General features: G+C 34.9%; 4 non-coding genes across 4 annotated transcripts; all 4 read right to left on the reverse strand.

The window, feature by feature from the left end:
* Window positions 1–1,661: 1,661 nt before the first annotated feature.
* On the reverse strand, window positions 1,662–1,735 carry TRNAS-ACU (transfer RNA serine (anticodon ACU)). Its single transcript has one exon. It is a non-coding gene; the product is annotated as a tRNA-Ser (tRNA).
* Window positions 1,736–2,832: 1,097 nt separating this feature from the next.
* TRNAS-ACU (transfer RNA serine (anticodon ACU)) lies at window positions 2,833–2,906 on the reverse strand. Its single transcript has one exon. It is a non-coding gene; the product is annotated as a tRNA-Ser (tRNA).
* Window positions 2,907–5,171: 2,265 nt separating this feature from the next.
* On the reverse strand, window positions 5,172–5,245 carry TRNAY-AUA (transfer RNA tyrosine (anticodon AUA)). Its single transcript has one exon. It is a non-coding gene; the product is annotated as a tRNA-Tyr (tRNA).
* A 3,436-nt stretch (window positions 5,246–8,681) lies between these two features.
* Window positions 8,682–8,755, reverse strand: TRNAS-ACU (transfer RNA serine (anticodon ACU)). The gene has a single exon. It is a non-coding gene; the product is annotated as a tRNA-Ser (tRNA).
* Window positions 8,756–12,410: the final 3,655 nt, after the last annotated feature.

Below are 12,410 nucleotides of genomic sequence, written 5' to 3' on the forward strand. Positions count from 1 at the left end.
TTTCTTAATTCCTTACCTGTGTGCTAATTAGATATCACCTTGTTTTCACATTAAACAGACTTCCACGTGGCGTTAATGTTTCCTGGTGTCAACCTGTATTATTTCAGTAGACATTGAAATGAGGATGCATCTTGCTGCCTTTCCAATGAAGCAAGTTTAATTTAGTAATAGGTGAAAAACCATCCTTACAAAGGTGTTAATCAGAGACTTGGCTTTGTGGACACTTTTCAGAGAACAAATTTGTTAGCATAAAAATAAAGCCAGAAAATGAAGAGCTGTTTAATCACTCAATTGGATTTTTTTGCCAGCATATTTATTTTTCTCTGTAACCCACTGCTAAATTGTGCTTCCTAGCTGTTTTTATAAAATCACTGAATCAAATCTAACTCTAATTACATCAGAGAAGGCCAGGTACCCTACACCATAAGAGGGGGGTTGAAATTTTGACTTGTCTACTTAAAGATCACCAAAATCTGATAACAAGGTCAATTATGTCCCTGGTTGGGATTGAACCACCAACCTTTTGGTTAGTAGCCGGACACACTAACCGATTGCGCCACAGAGACACTTTGCAAAAAGTCCCAACTGACAAAGTCTAATAAGCATACATCTAGAACGTTTCCTAGAAAAACTTTAAAAAGTCAATAATCTGGAGAGTTTTTGTAAGATGTTTCTTCCATCAACCAATGAAGAAACACATTGGTACTTTCCCATGATGAGTGAGTGCTTCAGGATCTCTTGCACTTACATGTGCAGCAGAGTACTGCAATGGAAGCATGCTGGGCCCATAACCCAGAGGTAGGCAGATTGAAACTATCCTTTGCTATATGCATTTTTTTTGTTAATTTAAGTAATCAAAACTGGGATTGATATTTTTGCTCTTTTATTTTTACTTGAAGTACAATAACTTTTACCATTTTAATTTGTTTGAATAGTATATTGACAGTATAGTTTTCTTTAAAAAATCCACTTAATTTTCTTTACCCTATTATTAAAAGGGTAATTGACAAAAACAAACTACATTGTCACCAGAAGAGCAATACAAAATGTACAAGTGATATATTAAAATCATCTTTCCAGCTTGAATTTCAATGATGCATTGGGGCAACGATTTTGTGAGAAACATCTTCACCCTTAAATAAAGATTTTCTTAATTCCTTACCTGTGTGCTAATTAGATATCACCTTGTTTTCACATTAAACAAACTTCCACATGAGAAAGCAGCAAGGATGCAGTGGCGTTAATGTTTCCTGGTGTCAACCTGTATTATTTCAGTAGAAATTGAAATGAGGATGCATCTTGCTGCCTTTCCAATGAAGCAAGTTTAATTTAGTAATAGGTGAAAAACCATCCCTACAAAGGTGTTAATCAGAGACTTGGCTTTGTGGACACTTTTCAGAGAACAAATTTGTTAGCATAAAAATAAAGCCAGAAAATGAAGAGCTGTTTAATCACTCAATTGGATTTTTTTTGCCAGCATATTTCTTTTTCTCTGCAACCCACTGCTAAATTGTGCTTCCTAGCTGTTTTTATAAAATCACTGAATCAAATCTAACTCTGATTACATCAGAGAAGGCCAGGTACCCTACACCATAACAGGGGGTTTGAAATTTTGACTTGTCTACTTAAAGATCACCAAAATCTGATAACAAGGTCAATTACGTCCCTGGGTGGGATTGAACCACCAACCTTTTGGTTAGTAGCCAGATACACTAACCGATTGCGCCACAGAGACACTTTGTAAAAAGTACATACTGACAAAGGCTAATAAGCATACATCTAGAACGTTTCCTAGAAAAACTTTAAAAAGTCAATAATCTGGAGAGTTTTTGTAAGATGTTTCTTCCATCAACCAACGAAGAAACACATTGGTACTTTCCCATGATGACTGAGTGCTTCAGGATCTCTTGCACTTACATGTGCAGCAGAGTACTGCAATGGAAGTATGCTGGGCCCATAACCCAGAGGTAGGCAGATTGAAACTATCCTTTGCTATATGCATTTTTTTTTGTTAATTTAAGTAATCAAAACTGGGATTGATATTTTTGCTCTTTTATTTTTACTTAAAGTACAATAACTTTTACCATTTTAATTTGTTTTAATAGTATATTGACAGTATAGTTTTCTTTAAAAAATCCACTTAATTTTCTTTACCCTATTATTAAAAGGGTAATTGACAAAAACAAACTACATTGTCACCAGAAGAGCAATACAAAATGTACAAGTGATATATTAAAATCATCTTTCCAGCTTGAATTTCAATGATGCATTGGGGCAACGATTTTGTGAGAAACATCTTCACCCTTAAATAAAGATTTTCTTAATTCCTTACCTGTGTGCTAATTAGATATCACCTTGTTTTCACATTAAACAGACTTCTACATGAGAAAGCAGCAAGGATGCAGTGGCGTTAATGTTTCCTGGTGTCAACCTGTATTATTTCAGTAGACATTGAAATGAGGATGCATCTTGCTGCCTTTCCAATGAAGCAAGTTTAATTTAGTAATAGGTGAAAAACCATCCCTACAAAGGTGTTAATCAGAGATTTGGCTTTGTGGACACTTTTCAGAGAACAAATTTGTTAGCATAAAAATAAAGCCAGAAAATGAAGAGCTGTTTAATCACTCAATTGGATTTTTTTTTGCCAGCATATTTCTTTTTCTCTGCAACCCACTGCTAAATTGTGCTTCCTAGCTGTTTTTATAAAATCAATGAATCAAATCTAACTCTGATTACATCAGAGAAGGCCAGGTACCCTACACCATAACAGGGGGTTTGAAATTTTGACTTGTCTACTTAAAGATCACCAAAATCTGATAACAAGGTTAATTACGTCCCTGGGTGGGATTGAACCACCAACCTTTTGGTTAGTAGCCAGATACACTAACCGATTGCGCCACAGAGACACTTTGTAAAAAGTACATACTGACAAAGGCTAATAAGCATACATCTAGAACGTTTCCTAGAAAAACTTTAAAAAGTCAATAATCTGGAGAGTTTTTGTAAGATGTTTCTTCCATCAACCAACGAAGAAACACATTGGTACTTTCCCATGATGACTGAGTGCTTCAGGATCTCTTGCACTTACATGTGCAGCAGAGTACTGCAATGGAAGCATGCTGGGCCCATAACCCAGAGGTAGGCAGATTGAAACTATACTTTGCTATATGCATTTTTTTTTGTTAATTTAAGTAATCAAAACTGGGATTGATATTTTTGCTCTTTTATTTTTACTTAAAGTACAATAACTTTTACCATTTTAATTTGTTTTAATAGTATATTGACAGTATAGTTTTCTTTAAAAAATCCACTTAATTTTCTTTACCCTATTATTAAAAGGGTAATTGACAAAAACAAACTACATTGTCACCAGAAGAGCAATACAAAATGTTCAAGTGATATATTAAAATCATCTTTCCAGCTTGAATTTCAATGATGCATTGGGGCAACGATTTTGTGAGAAACATCTTCACCCTTAAATAAAGATTTTCTTAATTCCTTACCTGTGTGCTAATTAGATATCACCTTGTTTTCACATTAAACAGACTTCTACATGAGAAAGCAGCAAGGATGCAGTGGCGTTAATGTTTCCTGGTGTCAACCTGTATTATTTCAGTAGACATTGAAATGAGGATGCATCTTGCTGCCTTTCCAATGAAGCAAGTTTAATTTAGTAATAGGTGAAAAACCATCCCTACAAAGGTGTTAATCAGAGACTTGGCTTTGTGGACACTTTTCAGAGAACAAATTTGTTAGCATAAAAATAAAGCCAGAAAATGAAGAGCTGTTTAATCACTCAATTGGATTTTTTTTTGCCAGCATATTTCTTTTTCTCTGCAACCCACTGCTAAATTGTGCTTCCTAGCTGTTTTTATAAAATCAATGAATCAAATCTAACTCTGATTACATCAGAGAAGGCCAGGTACCCTACACCATAACAGGGGGTTTGAAATTTTGACTTGTCTACTTAAAGATCACCAAAATCTGATAACAAGGTCAATTACGTCCCTGGGTTGGATTGAACCACCAACCTTTTGGTTAGTAGCCGGACACACTAACCGATTGCGCCACAGAGACACTTTGCGAAAGGTACTTACTGACAAAGGCTAATAAGCATACATCTAGAACGTTTCCTAGAAAAACTTTAAAAAGTCAATAATCTGGAGAGTTTTTGTAAGATGTTTCTTCCATCAACCAACGAAGAAACACATTGGTACTTTCCCATGATGACTGAGTGCTTCAGGATCTCTTGCACTTACATGTGCAGCAGAGTACTGCAATGGAAGCATGCTGGGCCCATAACCCAGAGGTAGGCAGATTGAAACTATCCTTTGCTATATACATTTTTTTGGTTAATTTAAGTAATCAAAACTGGGATTGATATTTTTGCTCTTTTATTTTTTCTTAAAGTACAATAACTTTTACCATTTTAATTTGTTTTAATAGTATATTGACAGTATAGTTTTCTTTAAAAAATCCACTTAATTTTCTTTACCCTATTATTAAAAGGGTAATTGACAAAAACAAACTACATTGTCACCAGAAGAGCAATACAAAATGTACAAGTGATATATTAAAATCATCTTTCCAGCTTGAATTTCAATGATGCATTGGGGCAACGATTTTGTGAGAAACATCTTCACCCTTAAATAAAGATTTTCTTAATTCCTTACCTGTGTGCTAATTAGATATCACCTTGTTTTCACATTAAACAGACTTCTACATGAGAAAGCAGCAAGGATGCAGTGGCGTTAATGTTTCCTGGTGTCAACCTGTATTATTTCAGTAGACATTGAAATGAGGATGCATCTTGCTGCCTTTCCAATGAAGCAAGTTTAATTTAGTAATAGGTGAAAAACCATGCTTACAAAGGTGTTAATCAGAGACTTGGCTTTGTGGACACTTTTCAGAGAACAAATTTGTTAGCATAAAAATAAAGCCAGAAAATGAAGAGCTGTTAAATCACTCAATTGGATTTTTTTGCCAGCATATTTATTTTTCTCTGTAACCCACTGCTAAATTGTGCTTCCTAGCTGTTTTTATAAAATCACTGAATCAAATCTAACTCTAATTACATCAGAGAAGGCCAGGTACCCTACACCATAAGAGGGGGGTTGAAATTTTGACTTGTCTACTTAAAGATCACCAAAATCTGATAACAAGGTCAATTACGTCCCTGGGTGGGATTGAACCACCAACCTTTTGGTTTATAGCCATACACACTAACTGATTGCGCCACAGAGACACTTTGCAAAAGTACATACTGACAAAGGCTAATAAGCATTCATCTAAAACGTTTCCTAGAAAAACTTTAAAAAGTCAATAATCTGGAGAGTTTTTGTAAGATGTTTCTTCCATCAACCAACGAAGAAACACATTGGTACTTTCCCATGATGAGTGAGTGCTTCAGGATCTCTTGCACTTACATGTGCGGCAGAGTACTGCAATGGAAGCATGCTGGGCCCATAACCCGGAGGTAGGCAGATTGAAACTATCCTTTGCTATATGCATTTTTTTTTTGTTAATTTAAGTAATCAAAACTGGGATTGATATTTTTGCTCTTTTATTTTTACTTAAAGTACAATAACTTTTACCATTTTAATTTGTTTTAATAGTATATTGACAGTATAGTTTTCTTTAAAAAATCCACTTAATTTTCTTTACCCTATTATTAAAAGGGTAATTGACAAAAACAAACTACATTGTCACCAGAAGAGCAATACAAAATGTACAAGTGATATATTAAAATCATCTTTCCAGCTTGAATTTCAATGATGCATTGGGGCAACGATTTTGTGAGAAACATCTTCACCCTTAAATAAAGATTTTCTTAATTCCTTACATGTGTGCTAATTAGATATCACCTTGTTTTCACATTAAACAGACTTCTACATGAGAAAGCAGCAAGGATGCAGTGGCGTTAATGTTTCCTGGTGTCAACCTGTATTATTTCAGTAGACATTGAAATGAGGATGCATCTTGCTGCCTTTCCAATGAAGCAAGTTTAATTTAGTAATAGGTGAAAAACCATCCCTACAAAGGTGTTAATCAGAGACTTGGCTTTGTGGACACTTTTCAGAGAACAAATTTGTTAGCATAAAAATAAAGCCAGAAAATGAAGAGCTGTTTAATCACTCAATTGGATTTTTTTTGCCAGCATATTTCTTTTTCTCTGCAACCCACTGCTAAATTGTGCTTCCTAGCTGTTTTTATAAAATCACTGAATCAAATCTAACTCTTATTACATCAGAGAAGGCCAGGTACCCTACACCATAACAGGGGGTTTGAAATTTTGACTTGTCTACTTAAAGATCACCAAAATCCGATAACAAGGTCAATTATGTCCCTGGTTGGGATTGAACCACCAACCTTTTGGTCAGTAGCCGGACACACTAACCGATTGCGTCACAGAGACACTTTGCAAAAAGTACATACTGACAAAGGCTAATAAGCATACATCTAGAACGTTTCCTAGAAAAACTTTAAAAAGTCAATAATCTGGAGAGTTTTTGTAAGATGTTTCTTCCATCAACCAACGAAGAAACACATTGGTACTTTCCCATGATGACTGAGTGCTTCAGGATCTCTTGCACTTACATGTGCAGCAGAGTACTGCAATGGAAGCATGCTGGGCCCATAACCCAGAGGTAGGCAGATTGAAACTATCCTTTGCTATATGCATTTTTTTTTGTTAATTTAAGTAATCAAAACTGGGATTGATATTTTTGCTCTTTTATTTTTACTTAAAGTACAATAACTTTTACCATTTTAATTTGTTTTAATAGTATATTGACAGTATAGTTTTCTTTAAAAAAGCCACTTAATTTTCTTTACCCTATTATTAAAAGGGTAATTGACAAAAACAAACTACATTGTCACCAGAAGAGCAATACAAAATGTACAAGTGATATATTAAAATCATCTTTCCAGCTTGAATTTCAATGATGCATTGGGGCAACGATTTTGTGAGAAACATTTTCACCCTTAAATAAAGATTTTCTTAATTCCTTACCTGTGTGCTAATTAGATATCACCTTGTTTTCACATTAAACAGACTTCCACGTGAGAAAGCAGCAAGGATGCAGTGGCGTTAATGTTTCCTGGTGTCAACCTGTATTATTTCAGTAGACATTGAAATGAGGATGCATCTTGCTGCCTTTCCAATGAAGCAAGTTTAATTTAGTAATAGGTTAAAAACCATCCTTACAAAGGTGTTAATCAGAGACTTGGCTTTGTGGACACTTTTCAGAGAACAAATTTGTTAGCATAAAAATAAAGCCAGAAAATTAAGAGCTGTTTAATCACTCAATTGGATTTTTTTTGCCAGCATATTTCTTTTTCTCTGCAACCCACTGCTAAATTGTGCTTCCTAGCTGTTTTTATAAAATCACTGAATTAAATCTAACTCTGATTACATCAGAGAAGGCCAGGTACCCTACACCAGAACAGGGGAATTTGAAATTTTGACTTGTCTACTTAAAGATCACCAAAATCTGATAACAAGGTCAATTACGTCCCTGGGTGGGATTGAACCACCAACCTTTTGGTTAATAGCCGTGCACACTAACTGATTGCGCCACAAAGACACTTTGCAAACGTACATACTGACAAAGGCTAATAAGCATTCATCTAAAACGTTTCCTAGAAAAACTTTAAAAAGTCAATAATCTGGAGAGTTTTTGTAAAATGTTTCTTCCATCAACCAACGAAGAAACACATTGGTACTTTCCCATGATGAGTGAGTGCTTCAGGATCTCTTGCACTTACATGTGCAGCAGAGTACAGCAATGGAAGCATGCTGGGCCCATAACCCAGCGGTAGGCAGATTGAAACTATCCTTTGCTATATGCATTTTTTTTTGTTCATTTAAGTAATCAAAACTGGGATTGATATTTTTGCTCTTTTATTTTTACTTAAAGTACAATAACTTTTACCATTTTAATTTGTTTTAATAGTATATTGACAGTATTGTTTTCTTTCAAAAATCCACTTAATTTTCTTTACCCTATTATTAAAATGGTAATTGACAAAAACAAACTACATTGTCACCAGAAGAGCAATACAAAATGTACAAGTGATATATTAACATCATCTTTCCAGCTTGAATTTCAATGATGCATTGGGGCAACGATTTTGTGAGAAACATCTTCACCCTTAAATAAAGATTTTCTTAATTCCTTACCTGTGTGCTAATTAGATATCACCTTGTTTTCACATTAAACAGACTTCCACATGAGAAAGCAGCAAGGATACAGTGGCGTTAATGTTTCCTGGTGTCAACCTGTATTATTTCAGTAGACATTGAATTGAGGATGCATCTTGCTGCCTTTCCAATGAAGCAAGTTTAATTTAGTAATAGGTGAAAAACCATCCCTACAAAGGTGTTAATCAGAGACTTGGCTTTGTGGACACTTTTCAGAGAACAAATTTGTTAGCATAAAAATAAAGCCAGAAAATGAAGAGCTGTTTAATCACTCAATTGGATTTTTTTTGCCAGCATATTTCTTTTTCTCTGCAACCCACTGCTAAATTGTGCTTCCTAGCTGTTTTTATAAAATCACTGAATCAAATCTAACTCTGATTACATCAGAGAAGGCCAGGTACCCTACACCATAACAGGGGGTTTGAAATTTTGACTTGTCTACTTAAAGATCACCAAAATCTGATAACAAGGTCAATTACGTCCCTGGGTGGGATTGAACCACCAACCTTTTGGTTAGTAGCCAGATACACTAACCGATTGCGCCACAGAGACACTTTGTAAAAAGTACATTCTGACAAAGGCTAATAAGCATACATCTAGAACGTTTCCTAGAAAAACTTTAAAAAGTCAATAATCTGGAGAGTTTTTGTAAGATGTTTCTTCCATCAACCAACGAAGAAACACATTGGTACTTTCCCATGATGACTGAGTGCTTCAGGATCTCTTGCACTTACATGTGCAGCAGAGTACTGCAATGGAAGCATGCTGGGCCCATAACCCAGAGGTAGGCAGATTGAAACTATCCTTTGCTATATGCATTTTTTTTTGTTAATTTAAGTAATCAAAACTGGGATTGATATTTTTGCTCTTTTATTTTTACTTAAAGTACAATAACTTTTACCATTTTAATTTGTTTTAATAGTATATTGACAGTATAGTTTTCTTTAAAAAATCCACTTAATTTTCTTTACCCTATTATTAAAAGGGTAATTGACAAAAACAAACTACATTGTCACCAGAAGAGCAATACAAAATGTTCAAGTGATATATTAAAATCATCTTTCCAGCTTGAATTTCAATGATGCATTGGGGCAACGATTTTGTGAGAAACATCTTCACCCTTAAATAAAGATTTTCTTAATTCCTTACCTGTGTGCTAATTAGATATCACCTTGTTTTCACATTAAACAGACTTCTACATGAGAAAGCAGCAAGGATGCAGTGGCGTTAATGTTTCCTGGTGTCAACCTGTATTATTTCAGTAGACATTGAAATGAGGATGCATCTTGCTGCCTTTCCAATGAAGCAAGTTTAATTTAGTAATAGGTGAAAAACCATCCCTACAAAGGTGTTAATCAGAGACTTGGCTTTGTGGACACTTTTCAGAGAACAAATTTGTTAGCATAAAAATAAAGCCAGAAAATGAAGAGCTGTTTAATCACTCAATTGGATTTTTTTTTGCCAGCATATTTCTTTTTCTCTGCAACCCACTGCTAAATTGTGCTTCCTAGCTGTTTTTATAAAATCAATGAATCAAATCTAACTCTGATTACATCAGAGAAGGCCAGGTACCCTACACCATAACAGGGGGTTTGAAATTTTGACTTGTCTACTTAAAGATCACCAAAATCTGATAACAAGGTCAATTACGTCCCTGGGTTGGATTGAACCACCAACCTTTTGGTTAGTAGCCGGACACACTAACCGATTGCGCCACAGAGACACTTTGCGAAAGGTACTTACTGACAAAGGCTAATAAGCATACATCTAGAACGTTTCCTAGAAAAACTTTAAAAAGTCAATAATCTGGAGAGTTTTTGTAAGATGTTTCTTCCATCAACCAACGAAGAAACACATTGGTACTTTCCCATGATGAGTGAGTGCTTCAGGATCTCTTGCACTTACATGTGCGGCAGAGTACTGCAATGGAAGCATGCTGGGCCCATAACCCGGAGGTAGGCAGATTGAAACTATCCTTTGCTATATGCATTTTTTTTTTGTTAATTTAAGTAATCAAAACTGGGATTGATATTTTTGCTCTTTTATTTTTACTTAAAGTACAATAACTTTTACCATTTTAATTTGTTTTAATAGTATATTGACAGTATAGTTTTCTTTAAAAAATCCACTTAATTTTCTTTACCCTATTATTAAAAGGGTAATTGACAAAAACAAACTACATTGTCACCAGAAGAGCAATACAAAATGTACAAGTGATATATTAAAATCATCTTTCCAGCTTGAATTTCAATGATGCATTGGGGCAACGATTTTGTGAGAAACATCTTCACCCTTAAATAAAGATTTTCTTAATTCCTTACATGTGTGCTAATTAGATATCACCTTGTTTTCACATTAAACAGACTTCTACATGAGAAAGCAGCAAGGATGCAGTGGCGTTAATGTTTCCTGGTGTCAACCTGTATTATTTCAGTAGACATTGAAATGAGGATGCATCTTGCTGCCTTTCCAATGAAGCAAGTTTAATTTAGTAATAGGTGAAAAACCATCCCTACAAAGGTGTTAATCAGAGACTTGGCTTTGTGGACACTTTTCAGAGAACAAATTTGTTAGCATAAAAATAAAGCCAGAAAATGAAGAGCTGTTTAATCACTCAATTGGATTTTTTTTGCCAGCATATTTCTTTTTCTCTGCAACCCACTGCTAAATTGTGCTTCCTAGCTGTTTTTATAAAATCACTGAATCAAATCTAACTCTTATTACATCAGAGAAGGCCAGGTACCCTACACCATAACAGGGGGTTTGAAATTTTGACTTGTCTACTTAAAGATCACCAAAATCCGATAACAAGGTCAATTATGTCCCTGGTTGGGATTGAACCACCAACCTTTTGGTCAGTAGCCGGACACACTAACCGATTGCGTCACAGAGACACTTTGCAAAAAGTACATACTGACAAAGGCTAATAAGCATACATCTAGAACGTTTCCTAGAAAAACTTTAAAAAGTCAATAATCTGGAGAGTTTTTGTAAGATGTTTCTTCCATCAACCAACGAAGAAACACATTGGTACTTTCCCATGATGACTGAGTGCTTCAGGATCTCTTGCACTTACATGTGCAGCAGAGTACTGCAATGGAAGCATGCTGGGCCCATAACCCAGAGGTAGGCAGATTGAAACTATCCTTTGCTATATGCATTTTTTTTTGTTAATTTAAGTAATCAAAACTGGGATTGATATTTTTGCTCTTTTATTTTTACTTAAAGTACAATAACTTTTACCATTTTAATTTGTTTTAATAGTATATTGACAGTATAGTTTTCTTTAAAAAAGCCACTTAATTTTCTTTACCCTATTATTAAAAGGGTAATTGACAAAAACAAACTACATTGTCACCAGAAGAGCAATACAAAATGTACAAGTGATATATTAAAATCATCTTTCCAGCTTGAATTTCAATGATGCATTGGGGCAACGATTTTGTGAGAAACATTTTCACCCTTAAATAAAGATTTTCTTAATTCCTTACCTGTGTGCTAATTAGATATCACCTTGTTTTCACATTAAACAGACTTCCACGTGAGAAAGCAGCAAGGATGCAGTGGCGTTAATGTTTCCTGGTGTCAACCTGTATTATTTCAGTAGACATTGAAATGAGGATGCATCTTGCTGCCTTTCCAATGAAGCAAGTTTAATTTAGTAATAGGTTAAAAACCATCCTTACAAAGGTGTTAATCAGAGACTTGGCTTTGTGGACACTTTTCAGAGAACAAATTTGTTAGCATAAAAATAAAGCCAGAAAATTAAGAGCTGTTTAATCACTCAATTGGATTTTTTTTGCCAGCATATTTCTTTTTCTCTGCAACCCACTGCTAAATTGTGCTTCCTAGCTGTTTTTATAAAATCACTGAATTAAATCTAACTCTGATTACATCAGAGAAGGCCAGGTACCCTACACCAGAACAGGGGAATTTGAAATTTTGACTTGTCTACTTAAAGATCACCAAAATCTGATAACAAGGTCAATTACGTCCCTGGGTGGGATTGAACCACCAACCTTTTGGTTAATAGCCGTGCACACTAACTGATTGCGCCACAAAGACACTTTGCAAACGTACATACTGACAAAGGCTAATAAGCATTCATCTAAAACGTTTCCTAGAAAAACTTTAAAAAGTCAATAATCTGGAGAGTTTTTGTAAAATGTTTCTTCCATCAACCAACGAAGAAACACATTGGTACTTT

Source organism: Pseudophryne corroboree, chromosome 8, assembly GCF_028390025.1.
Source record: "Pseudophryne corroboree isolate aPseCor3 chromosome 8, aPseCor3.hap2, whole genome shotgun sequence".
NCBI lineage: Eukaryota > Metazoa > Chordata > Amphibia > Anura > Myobatrachidae > Pseudophryne > Pseudophryne corroboree.